We start from the raw sequence: 22520 nt of genomic DNA on the forward strand, positions 1-22520 counted from the left end.
GCAAAGGAATGAGATGATCCAGAACAGGGGTCCCCATCCCCGGTCTGCAGACCGGTACTAGTTCAGGGCCTGTTAGGAACCGGGCAACACAGCAGGAGGTGAACATTGGGTAAGCCAGCATTACCCCCTGAGCTCTGCCTCCTGTCAGATCGGTGGCAGCATTAGATTCTCATAGGAGCACCAACTCTATTGTGAACTGTGAAGGTTCTCCTTATGAGAATCTAATGCCTGATGATCTGTCACTGTCTCCCATCACCCCCAGATAGGAGAGTCTAGTTGCAGGAAAACAAGCACAGGGCTCCCACTGATTTTGCTTTATGCTGAGTTGTATAATTATTTCATTATACATTACAATGTATTAATAATAATGAAAATAAAGCACACGATAAGTGTAATGTGCTTGAATCATCCTCAAACCATCCTCCCCAGCCCCTGTCCATGGAAAAATTATCTTTCATTAAAACCCGTCCCTGGTGCCAAAAAGGTTGGGCACTGCTGATCTAGAATAACTACCTGATTTCTAGAGTTTACCCTACCCACATAACTCACTCCTTTGAATGATAGCAATATATTTCCTTTCTTCACAATTTTTAATTTATTGTTATTTTTTGAGACAGGGTCTTAGTCACCCAGGATGGAGTGCAGTAGCACCATCTCAGCTTATGGCAGACTAGAACCTACTGGGCTCAAGCAATCCTCCTGGCTCAGCTTCCCAAGTAGCTGGGACCACAGATGGATGCCACCATGCCTAGCTAAATATTTTTTTTTTGGTAGAGATGAGGTCTTGCTATGTTGCCCAGGCTGATCTCCAACTCATGGACTCAAGTGATCCACCTGCCCAACCCAAAGTGTTGGGATTCCAGGCGTGAGCCACCAGGCCTGGCTCACATTTTCTTTCTTTTTTTTTTTAAGGTTACATATAATCATAATCATTAGAACTGAAAAGTGAAATGTAGTCTTCTTTTATGTAAACAGATAAAATTGCTTTTAGGCACATGTTAGAAGAAAGGGTGTGGCTCTGGAGAGAAGATCTAGCTAAAGGTACCCCTACTTCCTACATGACCTTGGGCAAGATGCCCAGCCTCCTGAGCAGCTGCTCTATCATCTGTAACATGAGAGTGATCAATACCACATCCCAGAGTGTTATCACAAAGGACAAATGAGAATCTACCTGAAAGCCCTTTGTAATTTCTTAAGTCCCATATACATTATTGCTTTTATGAGTTTAGAGCAGTGCACAGTTTTTAATAATTATTAAGGCATTTTGGTGACTTATGCTTGTAATCTCAGCACTTTGGGAGACCAAGGTGGGAGGACGGCTTAAGCCCAAAAGTTCCAGACCAGCCAGGGCAACATGGTTAGACCCTGTCTCTAACAAAAATCCAAAAATTAGCCAGGCATGGTGGTGGATGCCTGTACTCCCAGCTACTCAGGAGGCTGAGATGGATGGGTCACCTGATCCTGGGAGACTGAAGCTGCAGTGAGCCGTGCTCATGCCACTGCACTCCAATCTGGACCACAGAGTGAGACCCTGTTACCAAAAAAAAGAGTCAAAGTCAAAGGGAAGAGGAGGGAACAGAAAGGAAGGGAAGGGAAGGGAAGGAAAGGGAGGGGAGGGGAGGGGAGAGGAGTGGAGGGGAGGGAAGGGAAGGGAAGGGAAGGGAAAGGAAGGGGAAAAAGGAGGTTTAAGCTAGAGAGAGGGGCAGGAAAGGCAGTAGTGTTACCAAAAGGACAAAAAATTCGCTGGTTTCAGAACAATTTACTTTTGGAAAGAGAAAACCCTCTCTGCCTCTGCCCCATTACCAGCTGGGCACAGAGAAGCCTACTGCCTGGGAAAGAGAGAAGCAGAAAATAACCTCAGCCAGGTTAGTGCTATAGAAAACCAAGACCAAAATGTTGTCAGGTTCTAGGGTAAAAAGAAGCAAGATTCTAGAGCTGTTCAGAAGTTAGGACGTAGATTTTCTATGGCAACGGGAGAAAAACTGGACGGTCCCTTGAAACCCTGGTTTCAAACATCGTTCATTTTTAACAATACCAAAAAGCTATATTTACATTTAAGTTTTCTTCTATGGTGTTGTTACATATTGTTTTTATCATTTTATAGGGTAGCTAACACAGGCAGTGATCAGATCAGCCGGGTGGCTGGTGAATGCATGTGGACCATGACCAGCCATGCGTTGCATTCTACGGAAACTTTCACTGAAGATCCAGAAATAGTGAGGGGTTCACGTCATTTCTGTAAAGGTCACCTATGTACTACTCACTTTCCCTGCTTTTCTATTCCCCCTTCTTGTTTTCATCTGCCGTCATCTCTTTTTAATTTCTGTATTTCTCTCTCCCCTATCTCCTTATTACACTGAAAGAATGTGCAGTTTTTAAAAGATGCAACAAGAAAAAGTTTAAAAACATATAAATACACATGTTGAGATCCATTTTTGTCCAGTTAAGGAAACTTTTTTTTTTTTTAAGTTGGAGTCTCCCTCCGTCACCCAGGCTGGAGTGCAGTGGTGTGATCTCGGCTCACTGCAAGCTCCGCCTCCCGGGTTCACGCCTTTCTCCTGTTTCAGCCTCCGGAGTAGCTGGGACTACAGGCACCTGCCACGACGCCCAGCTAATTTTTTGTATTTTTAGTAGAGACGGGGTTTCACTGTGTTAGATCAGATGATCTCGATCTCCTGACCTCGTGATCCACCCGCCTCGGCCTCCCAAAGTGCTGGGATTACAGGCGTGAGCCACCGCGCCTGGCCCAGTTAAGGAAACTTTTTAAATGATGAGGTCTGTGTTGGCACACACGCAAACAAACAAACAAAAAAACTATAAGCATCTCACATGATGGATTATCTATTTTTGGATTTAAAGAATTATGCAAATCCAACAATGTTAAAAGTAATAAATGTATGTATGTGGAGTTTTTACAATCCGTGTTCCTGTCACTTACTACCTAGGATTAGAAACTTATCAAGGCGGCTTAGGCCCGGGTCGTCCTTTGACTCTGCAAGTGTTTGCAGCCCCCTCCGCGAGGCCGCCTCTGCCGCAAGGCATGCCGGGCGTGCTGCGCTCAGTCGAGGCCGGCCTCCAAGCTGCCGCGCCTAACTAGCCTTTCCAGCAGTTCCTGCAGCGGCGCCTGGGCCACTGGCCTGGAACTTCTGGCAGCTCAGAGTGTGCGCAGGGTCTGCAGGGCGGTCCAGTCTCCTGCAGCCCCGCGGCGTGGCTACCCACAAAAGGAGACAAAGCTTTTGTTGATTTCCTGAGTGATGAAATTAAGAAGGAAAGGAAAATCCAGGAGCATAAGACCCTCCCTAACATGTCTGGAGGTTGGGAGCTGGAATTGAATGGGACAGAAGCTAAATTAGTGTGGAAAGTTGCCGGGGAAAAGATTACCGTCACTTTCATTAACACAGCATTCCATCAACATTTGACGGTGAGAAGGAACTCTCACAAGGGCAGAAGGTTGAAAAACAGGAGCTTCAACTGACATCAACTCCCAATTTTCTGGTTGAAGTTATAGAGAATGATGGCAAGAAGGCCCTTGTGCTGGACTGTCATTATCCAGAGGATGACGTTGGACAAGAAGAGAAGGCTGAGAGTGACATTTTCTCTATCAGAGAAGTTAGCTTTCAGTCCACTGGCAAGTCTGAATGGAAGGACGCTAATAATACACTCAACAGAGATTCCCTGGACTGAGCCTTATACGACCATCTAGTGGATTTCCTTGTGGACCAAGGGGTGGACAACACTTTTGCAGATGAGTTGCTGGAGCTCAGCACAGCCCTGGAGCAACAGGAGTACATTACTTTTCTTGAAGACCTCAAAAGTTTTGTCAAGAGCCAGGAAAGCAGACAAACACTGAAAGCTGTAGTATTATGGCAGGTGTTAGCCAGTGAACGAATCCTACTCTGAAGCCAGACACATGTGCTTTGAAATGATTATCCTAAAACATGGACAAAAAATAGCAAATTTAAATAATTTCTTTTGCACTGTCATTTTTTATCATTTGTTTTTTTCTGTAAAAATCCATTATTTCTAGATTTTTGTAAAACATAATAAAAAATAAAATTGGTTTATCTCTTCCAAAAAAAAATCAAGGCAAAAAGTTTGAATAATTACTGAGCCAAGTGAGCTTCTATATCAAGAAATGAGAAAGAGTAAAGTACATGTGTAAAAGTTGGGGAAAAGCACTTCTGCTTGTGGCCTAGGTGGAGCAACAAGGACAAGACTTACCTCCTGCTTGAAACAATAGAGCCAGGCAAAATACATGCAATGACAGTTTTCAAAACAATGAACATCAGAAAATGAAGGGCAGTGGATACAAATGAGGTGAGCCTGTTAGCAGTGGCAACTCCGTCCAGGTCTGCAACAACCTCAATTCCTGCCTCCTCAGAATAAAAAATTTGACCGAAGGGCATAAGGCAGAGAAAGAAACCGAGACAAGTTTTAGATTAGGAGTGAAAGGAAGTAAAGTACACTTGGAAGAAAGCCAGGTGGGCAACTTGAGAGATCAAGTGCACAATTCAACCTTTGACTTGGGGTTTTATACATTAGCATGCTTCTGGGGGATTGTGTCTCTTCTTCCCTGATTCTGCCATTTTCCATTACTCTGCGTGCTTGAGCCCATTTGCCCAACTCCTGAGATTTTATCAGGAAGCTGCGGATCACCGCCTTCACGTGTTTCTATCTATGAGGAGACTGCCTTTCCCGTGGGCCCACTGAGACCAATTGTTACTTTATTTTTATTTTATTTTATTTGTTTTTGTTTTGAGACAGAGTCTTGCTCCGTCACTCAGGCTGGAGGGCAGTGGCATGATTTCGGCTCACTGCAACCTCCGTCTCCCGGGTTCAAGAGAGTCTCCTGCCTCAGCCTCCTGAGTAGCTGAGATTATAGGTGTGCACAACCACACCCAGCTAATTTTTGTATATTTAGTACGGATGGGGTTTCGCCATGTTGGCCAGGCTGGTCGCGAACTCCTGACCTGAGGTGATCTGCCTGTCTCAGCCTCCCAGAGTGCTGGGATTACAGGAGTGAACCACCACACCTGACCCAATTGTTACAGCGTAACAATGGCCTGACCATCACCTGATGGTCACCTGACATTCCTGGGGGTGGGGAGCCTCTCTCATGTCTGCCTGACTACCTATTGCTCATGTCTGCCTGACTACCTACTATAACAAGCCCTAGGAATTTCAAGGTTCCCTGCCTTAACCTATTTTCCAGCCCACTGCTCAGGGAGAGGAACCCAGGCAGAGCCTGGCAGACTCCCCAAGTTGAGGAGACAGAGCTAAGAGTCCGCAGAGACCAGCACAGCTAGAGTTCATAAGACAGAGAATGAGAGAGGAGAGAGCAGCTGACAGAGAACCCTAGAGACTGGCAGAGGGTCCTCCCAGCATCTTCAGCAGAGTATCAATCACTGCATATGTGTGAAGACACTACTTGAGGCTGGGGCAAGAACCATCCGAAAGGATTGTAGGAAACGGTGCGGAGCACTCACTCACACAGGGTGGGTAACAGTGGCTGATCTCGCCAGCCAAATTAGAAATGCTCATAATTCACACATCATTGGATAGAGAACTCAACAAATCATGAAAACAAGACCTGAAAGGATCAAACTGTTTCTAAGAAAATAAAATGTGTCATAACAACCAAAGCAATCTACAGGTTCAGTGTAATCCCTATCAAAATACCAGTGATGGCCGGGTGCAGTGGCTTAGGCTTATAATCCCAGCACTTTGGGGGGCGGAGGAAAAATGATCTCTTGATCCCAAGAGTTCAAGACCAGCTGGGGCAACATAGTAAGACATTATTTCTATTAAAAAAATTCAAAAAAATAGCTGGGTGTGGTGGTGCACAACTGTGGTCCCAGCTACTTGAAATGCTGTTACAGGAAGATCACTTGAGCCTGGAGATTGAGGCTGCAGTGAGCCGTGATCATGACACTGCACCCCAACCTGGGCAACAGAGTTAGACTCTGTCTCAAAAAACAAAAATTATCAAGGAGGCCAGGTGGCTCACGCCTGTAATCCCAGCATTTTGGGAGGTTGAGGTGGGTAGATCACTTGAGGCCAGAGTTTGAGACTAGCCTGGCCATCATGGTTAAACCCCATCTGTATTAAAAATACAAAAATTATCTGGGTGTTGTGGTGCACATCTGTAGTCCCAGCTTCTTGGAGGCTGAGGCACAAGAATCACTTAGACCCAGGAGGCAGAGATTGCAGTGAAGCGAGATTGTGCCAACACACTCCAGCCTGTGCGACAGAGTGAGACTCTATCTTTAAAAAGAAAAATATGGCTGGAGGTGGTGCTTAAGCCTGTAATCCCAGCACTTTGGGAGACCGAGGCGGGTTGATCACAAGGTCAGGAGATCGAGATCATCCTGGTTAACACAGTGAAACCCCATCTCTACTAAAAATACAAAAAAAAAAAATTAGCTGGGTGTGGTGGCACATGCCTATAATCCCAGCTACTCGAGAGGCTGAGGCAGGAGAATTGCTGGAACCTGGGAGGAGGAGGTTGTAGTGAGCCAAGATGGCACCACTGAACTCTGGCACCAGAGCGAGACTCAGTCTTCAAAAAAAAAAAAAAAAAAAACAAAAAATTACATACTTTACAGAAATAGAAAAAACAATCCTAAAATGTATATGGAATCACAAAAGATCCAAAATATCCAGTGTGTCCCTGGATCTAAGGAACAAGACAATAAAAAAAGAGACTCCTACAATCCAAGAAATCTTGAGCAAAAAGAATAAAGCTGGAGGTGTCACACTAAACCACTTCAAAATTTATCATAAATCTATAGTAACGCAAACAGCATGGTACTGGCATAAAAACAGACACATAGGCCAATGCAACAGAATAGAGAGCCAACAAATACATCTATGTATTTATATCCCACTGATTTTCTACAAAGGTGCCAAAAACACACAACAGGGAAAGGACAGTTTCTTCAAAAAAATGGTGTTGGGGAAACTGGATATTCACATGAGGAAAAATGAAATCAGACCTTTATCTCACATCATACACAAAAGTCAACTCAAAATAGATTATAGACTTACATGAATGTCCTGAAACTATGAAACTACTAGAAGAAAACATAGAGAAAAAGCTTCATGACACTGGTCTGGACACTGAATTTTTGGATAGGATCTCAAAGGCAGAAGTAACAAAAGGAAAAATAAAATCGGATGACATGAAACTAAAAAGCTTCTGCACAGCAATGGAAATAATCCACCGAGTGACGAGACAACCTACAGAATGGGAGAAAATATTTGCAATCTATGCATCTCTGAAGAGTTAATATTCCAGATATATAGGGAACTCGACTCAATAGCAAATCCAATTAAAAAATGGGGCCATGGTGGTTCTTGCCTGTAATCCCAGCACTTTGGAAGGTAGAGGCAGTAAAATTGCTTGAGCCCAGGAGTTCTAGACCAGTCTGGGCAACCTGGTGAAATCCTTTCTCTACAAAACAATACAAAAAATTAGCCAGGCATAGTCGTTCATGTCTGTAGTCCCAGCTACTTGGGAGGCTGCCATTGAAGGGCCTCTTGAGCCCAGGAGGTCGAGACTCCAGTGAGCCATGATGTAATCGTGCCACTGGCATTCCAGCCTGGGTGACAGAGTGAAACCTTATCTCAAAAGGTTGGGGGGGCACAGAACCGAATAGACATTGCTCAAAAGAAGGAATATGAATGGCCAATATATCTATGAGAAAAATGCTCAACATCACTAATCATCAGTGAAATACAAATCAAAACCACAATGAGATATCACCTCACACCTGATGGAATGGCTATTATCAGAAAGGCAAAAGATAACAAGTGTTGGTGAAGATGTGTTGAAAAGGGAACCCTTGCAGGCTGTTGGTGGGAATGTAAACTAGTGTAGCCATTATGGAGGCTACATATGGAAGAACGTATATGGAGGTTCCTAAAAAAGTTAACAATAAAACCACCATATGATCCAGCAATCCCACTACTGGGTATATATCTAAATGATATAAAATCAATATGTTGAAGAGATATCTGCACTCCCATGTTTATTACAGCACTATTCACAATAGCCAAGAAAGAGAGAAACAAATGCATCCCAGATCAAAAGATCCAGGTTACCTATAGGAATGCAAAAATATCCAGCAACCAGTAAAGTAAAATGCACAATGTCTGAGATCTAACCAAAGATTACCAGAAATGCCTTTGCAGGGAAAAAGGACCCATAATAAGGAGAATAATCAATCAATCAAAACTGATTCAGAACTGACAAGGATGTTAGAATTAGCAATGAAGGACATTAACACTGTTATTATAACTTTATGTGTGAGATATTGTGATAGAAGAAGCATATATTTGGTCTTTGTTCCTGGTTCCTGGCACAAAACTCTTGTAATTTCCTGAATGATGAGGTGAGAGGATAATCCTGTTATTCATAATATGCCTCTTTCAACCTTCCCTGAGTTTATGCTAATGGGATGACGCTCAGTGGGCCCCTAGATAGCTTCAGATGAGGGCTGTTTGCTAGCCCCACCCTGGGCCTCTGGAAAGGCGAGAGGGTTTGGAGATTGAGGTAATCATCAATTTCCAGCCAATTACTTCATCAATCATGCCTACATAATGAAAAGTCCATAAAAACCCCTGAATGAAGGTTTTGGAGGGCTTCTGGGCTGGTAAACACATCAGCGTGCTAGGAAGGTGCCCCTTCCATATCTAGCCCTATACATCTCTTCCATTTAGCTGTCCCTAAGTTGTATCCTTTATAATAAACCAGTAATGCTAAACAAAGTGTCTTCCTGAGTTCTGTGATCCATTCTAACAAATTATGAAACCTGAGGAAGGGGTTGTGGGAACCCCTGATTTATAGCCTATCAGTCAGAATTATGGGAGGTCTGGGGTTTTCAATTCGTGTCTCAAGTGGAGGCAGTTTTGTGGGACCAAGCCCTTATCTTGTGGGGTCTGACACCAATGCCAGATAGTTAGTGTCAGAATTGAATTGAACTGTTGGACACCCAACTGGTGTCTGGAGAGTTGGATAACTGGTTGTTGATATGGAAAAAACCCACACATTTGATGTCAGAAGTGTTCTGAGGAGAAACAGTTGACGGTATGCATATGTTAAAAAAGTTAAATAGAGACTTTGAGGATATAAAAAATACGTTGAATGGAATTAATAGCACACTAGACATTGCAGAAGAAAATATTAGTCAACTTGAAGACATAGCAATAGAAACAATTGAAAACAAAGCACAAGCAGAAAAAAAACTCCACAAAAGTGAAAACAGCATCAATGAGCCATGGGACTTCAAGCAGCCTAATTTGTGAATAATTTGTATCCTTGAAGGAAAATAGAGGAGTCAGAAAAAAAAACACATTTGAAGAAATACCAGCCAAAATTTTTCCATATTTGATGAACATCAGAAACCTACAGAACTAGGAAGCTCAAAGGACCCCAAGCACATGAAGAAAATTATACCAAGGCATACCATAATCGAATTGCTCAAAACCAGTGCTAAAGATAAAATTTTAAAGCAGCCAGTGGGAAAAATGGAACATGCTATGTACACAGGAACAAAGAGAAGGATGACATCAGATTTCTCACCTGAAACAATGCAAACAAGAAGACTGGGAAGCAACATCTTCAAAGTACTAAAAAGAAATGAAAAACTATCAACCTACAATTCTATACCCATGACAATATCTTTCAAAAAATAAAGTGAGTCTGGGCATGGTGGCTAACACCCATAATCCTAGAGCTTTGGGAGGCTGAGGTGGAAGGACTGTTTGAGCCCAGGAGTTCAAGGCTGTAGTGAGCTATGATTGTGCCATTGCACTCCAGCCTGGGTGACAGAGACAGACTCTATCTCTTAAAAGCAGACAAACAAAAAAGATGAAAGAGAGACATTTTCGGACATACAAAAACAGAAAGAATTAATCACCAGTAGATCTGTACTACAAGATATGTTCAAAGACATCTTTCAGACAGAAAGAAAACGATACCAGATAGAATCAGGAATGAAGAGCGCTGGAAATGGTAACTGCATGAGTAAATACATATGATTATTTTTCTTATTATTTAAGTCTCTTTAAAAGCTAGGTGAGGTGGAGTGGTTCACACCTATAATCCCAGCACTTTGGGAGGCTGAGGCAGTCAGATCTCTTGAGCCCAGGAGGTTGAGACCAGCCTGGGCAACATGGCAAAACCCCATCTCCCCGCAAAACACAAAAATTAGCCAAGCATGGTGCCACGCATCTGTAGTCCCAGCTACTCAGTAGGCTGAGGTGGGGGGATCACCTGAGCATAGAGAGGTCAAGGCTCAGTGAGCCACAGTCGCACCACAGCACTCCAGCCTGGGTGACGGAGTGAGACCCTCTCTCAGAAAAAAAAATATATAACTGACTATCTAAATAAAAATAGTCCAATAGTCCAAGATGCTGCTCAGAGGCTTCTCCAGCTGGTAGAGCTTATAGAAGTGATGACTGAAGACCTCAGCCATCATCATCTGGGAAGGAGAAACAGAGAGGGAGCTAGTCAGTCTGCAAGGCCTCCCCAGGCCTTTCCACCTACTTTCCCCTGAATCCCACCCAGCCTCCATCAGCAGTCTCACCCTCTCTGGCAAGATACCCATGTGTTTGGACAGAGCCACACATAGATCTGAGATCTTGCCCTTCTTCGGGACCATGAATCAGTGCAGAGGGATAAACAGTAACCAGAAAAGACCAAAAGGCCGTTTGGTGAGTTAATGCCGGAAGACTTGAGGTATGACAGATAATCAAACTCTGACTGTATATCCCGCATTATGTCCCACTGTCCCCACTGCCCCAGTACCTGCTCTGGCTTGTGGTAAGTATCCACTTAAAATGGAGCATTTACAGAGTTAAAAGCTGACGAGGCCTATTCTGGGAGACAGGGGGAGATTAGATACATCTCTGAATTTCTTTTCATACAGATTCAATATTTTAAGAGCCTTTACCCTAAACATGACCTCACACTTTTTATGATAATAAAAATTCAAACTCACAGTACTGGATGATGTGGCTTCAAGAGTGGCCAGCAACCTTACAATTTTTCCAAACAGCCCCATCTCATTATAACACATAGCATCATTTCAAAACAAAATAGAAGAAAAAAAATTGATTGCTATGTCAACCTTGGCATCCATATGCCAAACTGTTTTTTGATAAGACCTAAGTATTAGGTAGAAACTTGAGAAAAAATGATTTTCTCAATTTCAAATTTTTACTATGAGAATTTTTAATCTCATGAATGTATATTTAAACAATCTGAGTATTTCCAAAATAACTTGACTGGCTTTTAAACTTTTCTTCTTAAGAGGTCAACTTATTTATTTACTAAGTACCTCCTTTCTTCTCTCAAATTGTTTCATTCAGCCTATTTGTCCCATATGTAAAAATAGATATAATGTACAATCAACTACCTGCAATGTTACTACTATATAGCTTTGAGTTTGGGAGGTACATCATTTCAGAAAATGTTAGGTCATTGCAGTAGTGAGTTAGCTTGCAGTTTGAATCATCAGGAATAACATCAGGATTGTAGCTATCAAAACATTAGTATGGTTTACCTATTAATACTTCTCATATTCAAGCCCCAAATGAGGGCAAACAACTGTGCAGACTTGGGACATGTCTCTTAATGAGAATCTTTCCAAATGCATGCTGTAGTTTCTTTTGACTTATCCTATCCCTGAACTTCTAGTTCAGTGAAATATCGGGGAATTGATTGCATTGGCTTAGAGAAGTCAGAGTTCACCATGCCTTCATTTGACTATGTTCCCGTTACACAGTTTTTTCAAACTAATTACTACCTTTTACCTGGAATAGTTCTCCATTACCATCATATGTTCCATGTCACCCTAATATTAACTTCTGATTCATACTCCTGATTAAGACTGAGACCTTTTTCAGAGTTAACTATGAGTATGCTCAATGTTAGAAATATGTTATTTTCTACTTCTGACCAAAATTCAAAATTTAATATTAGTTGTAAAATTAGCATAAGAAAGTTCACTCCTTTGAGAATAATCACTATGTGCAAAGGCCCCACAAAATCCCACATTTGCCTTCATTCATACTGGCTCTGTCTTTTTTCTTTTTCTTTTTGTTGAGATGGAGTCTCACTCTGTTGCACAGGCTGGAGTGCAGTGGCACTATCTGGGCTCACTGCAACCTCCGCCTCCCTGGTTCAAGTGATTCTCCTATCTCAGCTTCCTGAGTAGCTGGAATTACAAGTGCATGCCACCAGGATGGCTAATTTTTGTATTTTAGTAGAGATGAGGTTTCACCATGTTGGTGAGGCTGGTCTGAAATTCCTGACCTTAGGTGATCCGCCCACCTAGACCTCTCAAAGTGCTGGGATTACAGGCATGAGCCACCGCACCCAGCCTCAGTTCTATCATTTTTGACATAATCTTAGTTTGTTAAGAAACATTCCACATAAACGACTTCATCTCATACAAATATTCCATAGTTTCTTCCTACAGACAGATTCAAATTCACAAAATGCCAAGTTGCTGTGTTCTGTTGCTGATTACACAAGGAGACAAGCACTCTTAACTTTGCAGCTCTAAAGCATTCATATTAATGCATCTTGCTACTGACAGGTCTAGCTTGGAATAGATTCTTAGGCTGAAGTAGTGATTATAGAAGACCAGATTTCTTAAAATAGGTAATGAAAAAGAAGGTTGTTATTTGCTTAGCTGAATTATTCTTTTTCATTATGAGTGCCTTATATAATTAAACAGCATGGGCTTGAAGTTACTTTACACTAAGCGGGACTCATGTTTTCTCTTTTAATTGGTTAATATGATTAATTTGAAGAAGAAATAAAAATATTAAAATCAGGCAAAATATATTTGTAACAATAATAAGAATATGTTTTGAAAGACATGAATAACCTGAACATTTTATTAAATTACAGTTTCTCATAATGAGAAACTGAACTGAAAGATGCAGATCATCTGTCTCCATTAATAGTTTGTTCCTTTTAGAGATTCCTGGGATCACACCTTAAAGCAGGGTATTAGTATTCACATTTTAAATAATATTTTTGGCTGTTGCTAATAAGCCACATTTCAAATAAATGTATCAGTTACTGAGAGTCCATGTTGCTAATAAGCCACATTTAAAATAAAGGTATCAGTTACTGAGAGTTCAACAAAAACAGATCCCTTTTTCTTTTTGACTCTATAATCACTCATGCTTCTATCCATATTTATGGACTGCCCACAGGCTCAATGTTGTCCATAAGCCTGTTTTGTTTGGTCCACATAATGTCTACAATTTTGGAGTTATTTTTCTCTTCAACAGGTAACAGGCAATCTCCAGTGTATCATGGTCCCTGACCTCCCTCAAGATTAATCCAAATCTCATTTGACTAGTTTCTGCAATATGTAAAAAATGAACAGAAGGGCTAGAGTAGCAAGTGAGAGGGTGAGGCAATCTTCATATGGTGTTTCCAAAGCTGAGAAAGGCAAGTGCCTTGATTTTAATCACAGGAGAAAAGGGAGTGAGCCACTTGACCTGAGCGGGAACTGAACAGAATGAGAATCAGTCTAGTACCTAACAATATGGATTGGTGTACTAGTGAAGTAGTAAGTGGTTGTTGGATTTAGGAATAAGTGAGTAAGGAATAGAAAGCATGAATGGAAAAATAGCATATGCAAAAGTCCTGGGGTGATAGAGAAATGCTGAGATTGGCATAACTAAAAAAATAAGAGAAGAAAAAGACTGTAGCCTGAACACAGAGACTGCAGGGGAACCTGGTGAGAAAAAAGCTGGAGCAATGGGTAGGAGAGTGAGATGGAATAACTACAGCATAAGTAAAACTACTTCCTAAGTATTGTTAGTAATACAAATATTTACATCAACCCAGCATTTATATTTGCATTTTAAAATCCTTATGGAAAGTTTCTAAGGGTACAACAGTAGACAGAGTAGTACGTATAATGAGCCTCTGTGTATCCTTCACCCAGCTGTAACATAATTTTGCTTCATCCAGATTGATCTTCCTTTTCCCCTCATATTGTTTTGAAGAAAAACCTTAGAAATCCTATGATCTCATCTATAGGATATTTGTTTTTAAAGTAACTTCCTATTGTTGTGGAAAAAAAGTTTAAAATTAAATGTAAAGGTGGAGTGTGTTGGTTCTCACTAGAGATCTGGAAAAGCATAAGGATTTCCAAATGGGCTTTTCCTCTACAGCTCAGCACCTCTGATTCTCTCACTGGTCCAGGTAAAAGGAGGAAAGGTTCCTTTCCCTCTAGACAACACTGGCAGCAGCTTCCACTGCTACTCACCTAAGGACCTCAGACCTTTGTTTCAAACAGAGTTTTACCTGCCATGAATGGAGATGCAGTTCACGTAATGAAAGGGGAATCCTTGGGTCTTCAGCTCTGTGCCCCTTGGTTTCCTGGATTTAATTCCAAACTCTGTGCTTTTACATACGGGTAATTTTTTTACAGTTTTCTGCCTAGGATGGTCTAATCTTTTTAAAAAACAAAATTAATACAGAATAGAAACAGAAATAGTAATGAGTCAGTTTACACTTTAGAAATGTTTACTTTCCACTTAAAAAAAGACATTAGTTTTACATGGTCCTGTTTGCTCATTTAGTGGACACTTACTATACACTGGAGCTTGGTAAATATTTTAACTTAAAATCCAAAGACTGTTTTAAGAATGAACACACTGGCTGGGCACGGTGGCTTACACCTGTAATCCCAGCACTTTGGGAGGCCGAGGTGGGTGGATCACCTGAGGTCAGGAGTTCAAGACCAACCTGACCAATGTGGTGAAACCCCATCTCTACTAAAATTACAAAAATTAGCCAGGCGTGGTGGCATGCGCCTGTAGACCTAGCTACTCAGGAATGTGAGGCAGGAGAATCACTTCAACCCCTGGAGGTGGAGGTTGCAGTGAGCCGAAATCGTGCCACTGCACTCCAGCCTGGGTGGCAGAGCAAGACTCAGTCTCAAAAAAACAAAACAAAACAAAAAAAAGAATGAACAAACTAAGCCATGTAAGTGATGAAGGCTGGGTGTCACAAGAGAGCATTCAAGGTTTAAATAATATTCTGGGCCTTTCCAGAGTATGAATTGTACCTATAAAAAAAAAGATAAGCTTAGGTACCATAATTCTTATTAAGAAAAAAATATTTTCCCTCTATGAGACAAATAAAACCACATGGTATAATTAAGTACTGCAAATCACTTAAATAGGCATCAAAAGTTCTGGCATTTTTGGTTGATAAAATTTCTTCCTAAAAAAGTCTTTTACTTTGGCAAGAAAGTTTTTATTTTAATTTCATAAGTAGATTAATAGTTTCAACATACATCAAATTAAACAAGACCTTTTGAAAAATTGCATATTAATTAGAGACAGAGTAGAAGTTGTCCTAAGAAGAATTTTAAATCACAAGATAATTTTAAATTATAAAACTAACAGAGTTTTCTTGTTCTTATTTGAATACCAAAAGGGAAAAAGACCATAACATGCATTAATTAATTAATTGAAAAATATCATTTTTAAGCCATAAAATAATTCATTTTTTAGGAATTCTGCAAGAGAAATTAACTTGCAAAAAATTTCTTTGAAATATGACATCCAATATGTTAGCCACTATACTTATGTAGCTATTTGAATTTAAATTTATTAAAATTCATAAAATAAAAAACTCAAGTCCTCAGTCTCAATAGACACATGCAGCTAGTGGTTATCACACTGGGCAGTACATACACACAGTATTTTTATCATCACACAACATTCTGGTGAATAATGTTGCTTTAGAAGACACAATTAACAAAAATTTATGCTGAAAACATTATAAAATTTTCCATGGTATTCTCACGATTTTTTAAAAATAACAACACAGAATGATGACCTCTCCCTTTCTGAAGCGCTGTGTGGGGGTCCTGAGCCTGGGGCTCACGAGCCTGGGTGCCGGAAATGGTTTCGAGTGATGTTTGGTTCTTGTGCAGCCATGTCAGGGAGGTTTCAGTCTTGAGTTGCAAGCCATCTTGGTCTGGAGTCGTCTGGTGGTTATCAGTGGTATTGAGAAATGGACTCCAGTGGGGAAACCTCCTCACCACTTTCCTTCTTATAGGTGTCCCTGCTAGCTTGGGAGAATTGAAGGGAGGGTGCTTGGAGCCGAGAAGTTCATGGCCTGTGATGTGGCCCTTCTTGGAGCCTTGGAAAGTGGTCACATCTGGAAGAGACATTATCTGATGGGTCCTCTGTCCTTCCGTCCCTTACCTTGTATCATTGGCTGGAGGGGCAGGTCAGCTCTCAGCTATCAGGATGCAGCCATTGGGGGTTAGCTCCCAGGAGTCACTGCAATGACTTCCCACCCCCTTGGCTGTCTCCCGCACACCAGGAGCTCTATGGGTGGAGGAAATATCTTCCCCAGAGGTGGCCTCAGGCTTGGCCCCACCTGGGGGTCTTCAGGGCCTGGAATGGGTGTCCGAATGGGGATGACTTGGCGACTCCCCAAACCACTTTCTGGAGTCCTCTGACTCTTAGAGGGTCCAGGAGATGTTCATCCTCCCTGGGACTCTAACTTCCTAGGCCGATGGTGATAAGGGAAGGGGTTGGTTACAGCTAGTTTTTCATGGGGCTCCTGAGCCCAAGGCAGGAGCTAGAGGCTGGGGGTATTAGCTCTGGGGGAGTGCCTGTGTGCCACACCTCTTTTCTGGAGTCCTCTCAGACAAGAGACTGGTTTGCAGAGGTGGCAGATGCACTGTGGACATACCTTGTGAGCCCTCATCCCTCCCACTATTCATGGCACCCTAGGATAGGGGTGTGTGCCAGGAAGTGTCACCTCATCTGGGGAAGGTCAGGTGATGAGGGGGAGTGACAGCTGGCAGTGGCGGGTGTCAATTCCCCTTTCCTGGATGGGGAGGTGCGTGGTCTGCTGCCTGGCCAGAGAGGGGCAACGTGGGGGCAGGCCACTATCTCTCCAGCCACAGCTGGGATAGGAGACCCCCTTTCTTCTCCCCTCACTTTCCGCATCCCTTTCTTAAACACCGCACCTCATTACTTGCCCCCTTTGCCACCAGTTCCCTCCAAGTAAAAGAACAATTGCTGGAAACCCACCCCCAACCAGAGCCCAGGTCCCGCCCCCCACCCGCCAGCCCTCCCACAGCCACTCCCAGGAGCTAATCCTTTCTGCCTGTTACTCTCTCCTAGAATTTTGTAGCCACCTTGGCTAATGGGATGAGCTTCCAACCGCCTCTTGAAAAAGTAAACCCCCTTTTGTGAGACCCCCTCCCCACCCCGACCTCCACATCAACATATCTCATCATACATCTGACCCTTTCTCGGGGTCTATCCAGCCCTCTTGCTTCAAACCAGTTTACCCCAGGCCCCCAGACACTTAGGACCAACCCCTCCAGTTTCACGGCCCCAGCTGGCCACCCCCAGTATCGCGGCTACTTGCCTAACTCCACCTCCAGCCCCCCTTTGCCCTTCCCTGTGTCTGCTTTCCTTCCCCTCCGCTCCCCAGCTGTGGGCTGAGCTGAAGACGGGGGCAGAGAGACTGGAGAGATGGTAGGCGTGGCTGAGGTATTGGGGTGCTCCCCTGGATGGTGCTCTGGGGGGTCCTGGAAGTGAAAAATTGAATTATTAGGTTTTGGGGTTCCTGGGGGCAAGATGGCAGGTAGGGGCTATAGGGTTGTCATACAATTTTGGGGCGTTCTGTACTACACTTCAGGGAAAAGTAGGGACCTGGAGTTTTAAGAGGCTATGGGGAGCCCCCAGATCTGACCCATGCTCCCATCGGCCCCCTCCCCGGTTTCCTGTGGCCAGGCGGAAAGCAGCGAGCCCAATGCTGAGGACAGGACGTCCAAAGATTACTACTTAGACTCCTATGCCCATTTCGGCATCCACGAGGTGAATGTGGACAGTTCCCCAGGCCGGTGAACCTTAAGGGGGTTAAATGTTGGGGAGGGGTGGGTGGAATCTAATTTCCCACGCATGCGCACTGCGTCCCCCGGCAGCAGGCCGCCCCTGTGCCCCTCTGCTGCGCACCAACCAGGGTCGCCTCGCCAAGCCTTTGCCTAGGAGACCTAGGTTAGTCTCAAGCTCTGCAGGGGCCCCTTGCTGAAGGCTGGGGTGGGAGTGCGCATGCTTGCCTGAGGCCTTAGCCGGAGGTCAGGCAGGGCCCGCTGGTATCTGCCGCCCTCTAGAGACCGGTAGTGCAACTGCGCCCCGGCCTCTCCCGGCCTGACAGCTTCTGGACCCTTGTGACTGAAAACACTGAGATCCCAGAATGCAGCTGGGGTGGCGTACTAAGGAATTTTCTTCTTCCCCTGAGGCCACTTTCATAAAATTGTGGCAAAATATACATAAATTACCATTTTTTATTTTTAGAGACAGGGTCTTCTTCTGTCTCCCAGGCCGGAGTGCAGTGGTGCAGTCACCAGTCACCGCAGCATCGACCTCCCAGGCTCAGGTGATCTTCCCACCTCAGCCTCCGGAGTAGCTGGGATTACAAGCGCACACCACCACGCCCGGTTAATTTTCTTATTTTTTGTAGAGGTAGAGTCTTGCTTTGTTGCCCAGGCTGGTCTTAAGCTCCTGGGCTCAAGCTATCCTCTCGCCTTGGCCTCCTGAAGTGCTGGGATTACAGGCGTAAGCCACCGCCCCCGACCTGAGGACTTTTAAAAGCCAGGGTTTGCTGGTTCTTAGGTAGCAGTGGTAGCATCTGGCTTAGATGAGAGTTTCGTCCATCTAGTCTGCTTTTACAAATAGGGAAACTGAGGTGCACGGAAGGAAATGAGAGGGCCTAAAGCTGTCCCTGGCCCTCTGAGCTGTCAGGATACCCTGTTCTCCAGCTGAGGATGTAGGGCCCCTCACGACGTCTTTGTACCGCTCTTCCCCCACGAGATGCTGAAGGACGAGGTTCGCAACCTCACATAGCAACTCCATGTTTCACAACTGGCACCTCTTCAAGGACAAGGTGGTGCTGGACGTGGGCTCAGGCACGGGCATCCTCTGCACGTTCGCTGCCGAGGCCAGAGGCCAAAGGGTCATTGGGGTGAGTCTCCTGGGTGGCCGAAGGGGCCCGAGCCTGGGGGACAGAGCGGGGGCCCATTGGGGCCCAGGGATTGGATGGAGGGGGATGGGGGCTGAGGATGGGACTGGAGTGGGGGGGGGGTCTGACCCTCCCTTCTTCCTGGGCCCTCAGATCTAGTGTTCCGGTATCTCTGATTATGCAGTGACGATCGTCAAAGCCAACAAGTTAGACCATGGTGAGCCCAGAAAGAGGATGGGTTTGTGGGAGTGGAGTGGGCAAATGCCCTGCTTCCCCAGGGCCCCCCCAAAGAGTTGTGGGGTCTACAGATGGGCCACAGATTCGGCGGCTCCTCTCCCATGGTCTTTTGGGCTGCCAGCTGCCTGAGAATCTGAGTGTCAAAGCCCTAAGCTTAGCACCTCAGTCTTAAAGTTAGGGCAAGAACCACTCTCTAGTTTCTTGAATGAGTAACAGAGTCCCATGGTTGGTGGCTAAGGGCCCACAATGAGAAGTCTCCCCTGTGATTCCCAGCTGCCCTCCTCTAGTTTAACCAACACTAACTTCCAGAAAAGTCTGCACCTACAAACACATATATGAGTAAATGCGTTTACATTTACGCACATAATTTTCATGCCAGTAGCATTTTGTACCAGGCTCTTGCCCTTGGCTTCTTTCATCTGTGTATTGTGTAGTTTGACACTTTCCAGGATGTTGAGGCATTGCACTCTTTGCCACTACCACCATCACAGGTACATCCCCCAGCTTTTTAAACCAGTCTTCTGTTGATGGGCAGTTAAGCTGCTCTGAGATTTTCTTTCTTTTCCTTTTTTTTTTTTTTGAGACAGAGTCTGGCTCTGTTGCTCAGGCTGGAGTGCAGTGAGTGGTGCAATGATGGCTCACTGCAATTTCTGCCTCCCGTGCTCAGGTCATCCTCCCACCTCAGCCTCCCGAGTACCTGGGGCTACAAGTATGTGCCACCATACCTGGCCTTTTTTTTTTTTTTTTTTTTGTAGAGGCAAGGTTTTGCCATGTGGCCCAGGCTGGTCTTGAACTTCTGGGCTCAAGCAGCCATCCTCCCACCTTGGCCTTCCAAAGTGCTGGGATTACAGGCATGAGCCACTGCTCCCAGCCTGCTCTGAGATTTTCATCCCCTGCACATAATGTCATTTCATACACAAACTAATATATTTGTGAGGTCAATTTATAAAAGCAGATTGCTTGTGCAAAAGGTTAGCTAGTGGCCAGGGCAACTGGCCATGCCCACTCCCTCACCTTTATGCTGCTTAGGGTCCACCATGTCCACTAGGAGCTCCTTGATGGCCACATCTTTGATGCAAGACATGTCAAAGCCATACAAGTTCTCCCGCCCTGGGGAAGCAGGCAGGGAGGGTTGAAATCAAAGAGAGACCATCCCCTGGACCTGGTGCAGGACTTTGGAGGCCAGAGTGTTGGCCTGAGGTCTCAGAGCCTGGCCTGTCATCCAGGGGTGGTGCTAGAGGCACAGAAAAGCCACTTTGTCCTTTAAATATCTTCGTGAGCTCTGCCTTGTGACATCCATGCTTCGCACTTGGCGCCAGGCTCCAGGAACAGTGGTGAGTAAGGCAGGCTGGCCCTGCCCCGGGGGCACATCCTCTGGAAGACACACTGAAGCAGGCAGCTCAAGGCCTGCAGCATGTGCACTAGAAGGCAGGACTCCAGGGTGACGAGCCAGTGCACACACAGACAAACTACCACAAAAGAGGATGGGGACAGGCTGGACTCAGAGATGTGCCTGTGGTCCCAACTACTTGGGAGGCTGAGGCAGGAGGATCGCTTGAGCCTGGGAGTTCAAGGCTACAGTGAGCTGTGATCCCACCACTACACTACAGCTTGGGCAACAGTGTTTGTTTGTTTGTTTGTTTTTTCTCTGGTTTTTCTTCTGAGACCCTGTTTTTTTTTTTTTTTAAATATGGTGATAGCGAGTATTTATTGAGCTGGAGCTAGGGGGGTGGGGTTTTGTATGGGGGGACAGAGGAAGTTGTTGAGTGGCACAGGAGAGGAGGCTGGAAGGGCAGGCACCCCACCCAAGCCACCCTCCTGAGAGCATGGGGAGCTGGCGCAGGGTTTCAGGTCGGCATTTGGGTCAACATTTGAGATCAGGACATTGGTGGACTTGTCAAGAAGGGGTCAGGAAGAGGACAAAGCAAGGCCCCTGCATTTGAGTGAAGTTTGGCCAGGTAGGGAGCAGGGCGGGAGTGGGCGCTGGACAGAGTTAGGGTGGAGCTCCCAGGTTTGGGTGTGAGAAAGAAGGGAACAAGGAATACAGGCTTGAACCTGGGGCAGTTTGTTGGGAGCCAGATAGGCAGGATGAGAAATGAGTGAGGAGCCGAAGCCAGGCACCAGTGAGTGAGGACCAGCAGGAAGGGGACAGCAAGGTCATGGGCCCTCCAGGAGCTGGCGAGGGTCAGGAGGAGGAAATGAAGTGGGGTGGAGACATATCCGGAGCTTTCCCTCTCCTGTCCTGCAGGAGGTGGACATCTACACTGTCAAGGTGGGAGACTGGACCTTCACCCCCTGCTTCTGCCTGCAGGTGAAGCAGAATGACTATGTGCATGCCCTGGTGGCTTACTTCAACATCCAGTTATAGAACTGATAATAGGTGAGCTTTCTTGGGGGTCACGTCCTCCACCAGAGATTTCAATAGAATGATCCCATTTAGCCCCCACTGCAAGTTCATGGGGCTCTGTTATTATCCTTGTCTTGTGGGGGTGGAAAGTCTCCATCGTGCAGTGTTGAAATCAGAATTTGTACACGAAGCCATAGCCCTGAATCATTCATATCCAAGGACCCTCTTCCCCTTCTCTGATTCTGTGCCCTCACTCTTCACTCTCTCTGGGTCTCTATCTAACCCCCATCCTGTGCCCTGACCCTCCTGGGTCTCTGTCTTTCCTCCTCCTTCTAGGACTCTGTCCTCCCTCATTCCTGTGCCCCTCTGTCTGGATCTCTGTCCCCTTCTCTGGGTGTCTGTTGCCCTCTGCTGTCTGGTCCTTGCCATCCCATCTCTGATCTCACTGGGGTGATGCAGATGTTGCTGTGTGGCAGGGACACCTCTCCTCCTCACAAGGCTCTGCCACTTTTCCCTTCCAAGGGCATCCTGGCCATTTCACATGTAGACTTGAACTTGCCCTTGGACTGAGATCTTCCTCAGAAACTGCTACAAGATTGTACCTCATGTCCCTGCCCTCTTTGTGTGCTTTGCCAAGCCTTATTCTACCCAGGGCTGTGAGATGGTGATTGTCCTTCCAGTTTTTGTCAAAAATAAATTACTTAAAAAAATTTATATTAAAAACATTACAAAGTATTCAATTGTCTGTTCTTTCACTTGAGAACTAAAGTTCTAAGTAAAGAAGATTTGGTTCAGAGATCTCTGTGGTTTACAAATTGAGGAAGGGTATTTATTTGGAGCACCTACAAGAGCTTGTTACCTGGACATGTAACATATTTGAGGATATCTGTAAATATGATTCCA

The 22520-nt window shown here is 44.7% G+C and overlaps 2 pseudogenes; both read left to right on the forward strand.

The window, feature by feature from the left end:
• Window positions 1-2893: 2893 nt before the first annotated feature.
• On the forward strand, window positions 2894-3900 carry LOC129527354 (complement component 1 Q subcomponent-binding protein, mitochondrial-like; annotated as a pseudogene).
• A 6762-nt stretch (window positions 3901-10662) lies between these two features.
• Window positions 10663-21638, forward strand: LOC129527355 (protein arginine N-methyltransferase 1-like; annotated as a pseudogene).
• The last annotated feature ends 882 nt before the right edge of the window (window positions 21639-22520 follow it).

Source organism: Gorilla gorilla, chromosome 18 (genome assembly GCF_029281585.2).
Source record: "Gorilla gorilla gorilla isolate KB3781 chromosome 18, NHGRI_mGorGor1-v2.1_pri, whole genome shotgun sequence".
NCBI lineage: Eukaryota > Metazoa > Chordata > Mammalia > Primates > Hominidae > Gorilla > Gorilla gorilla.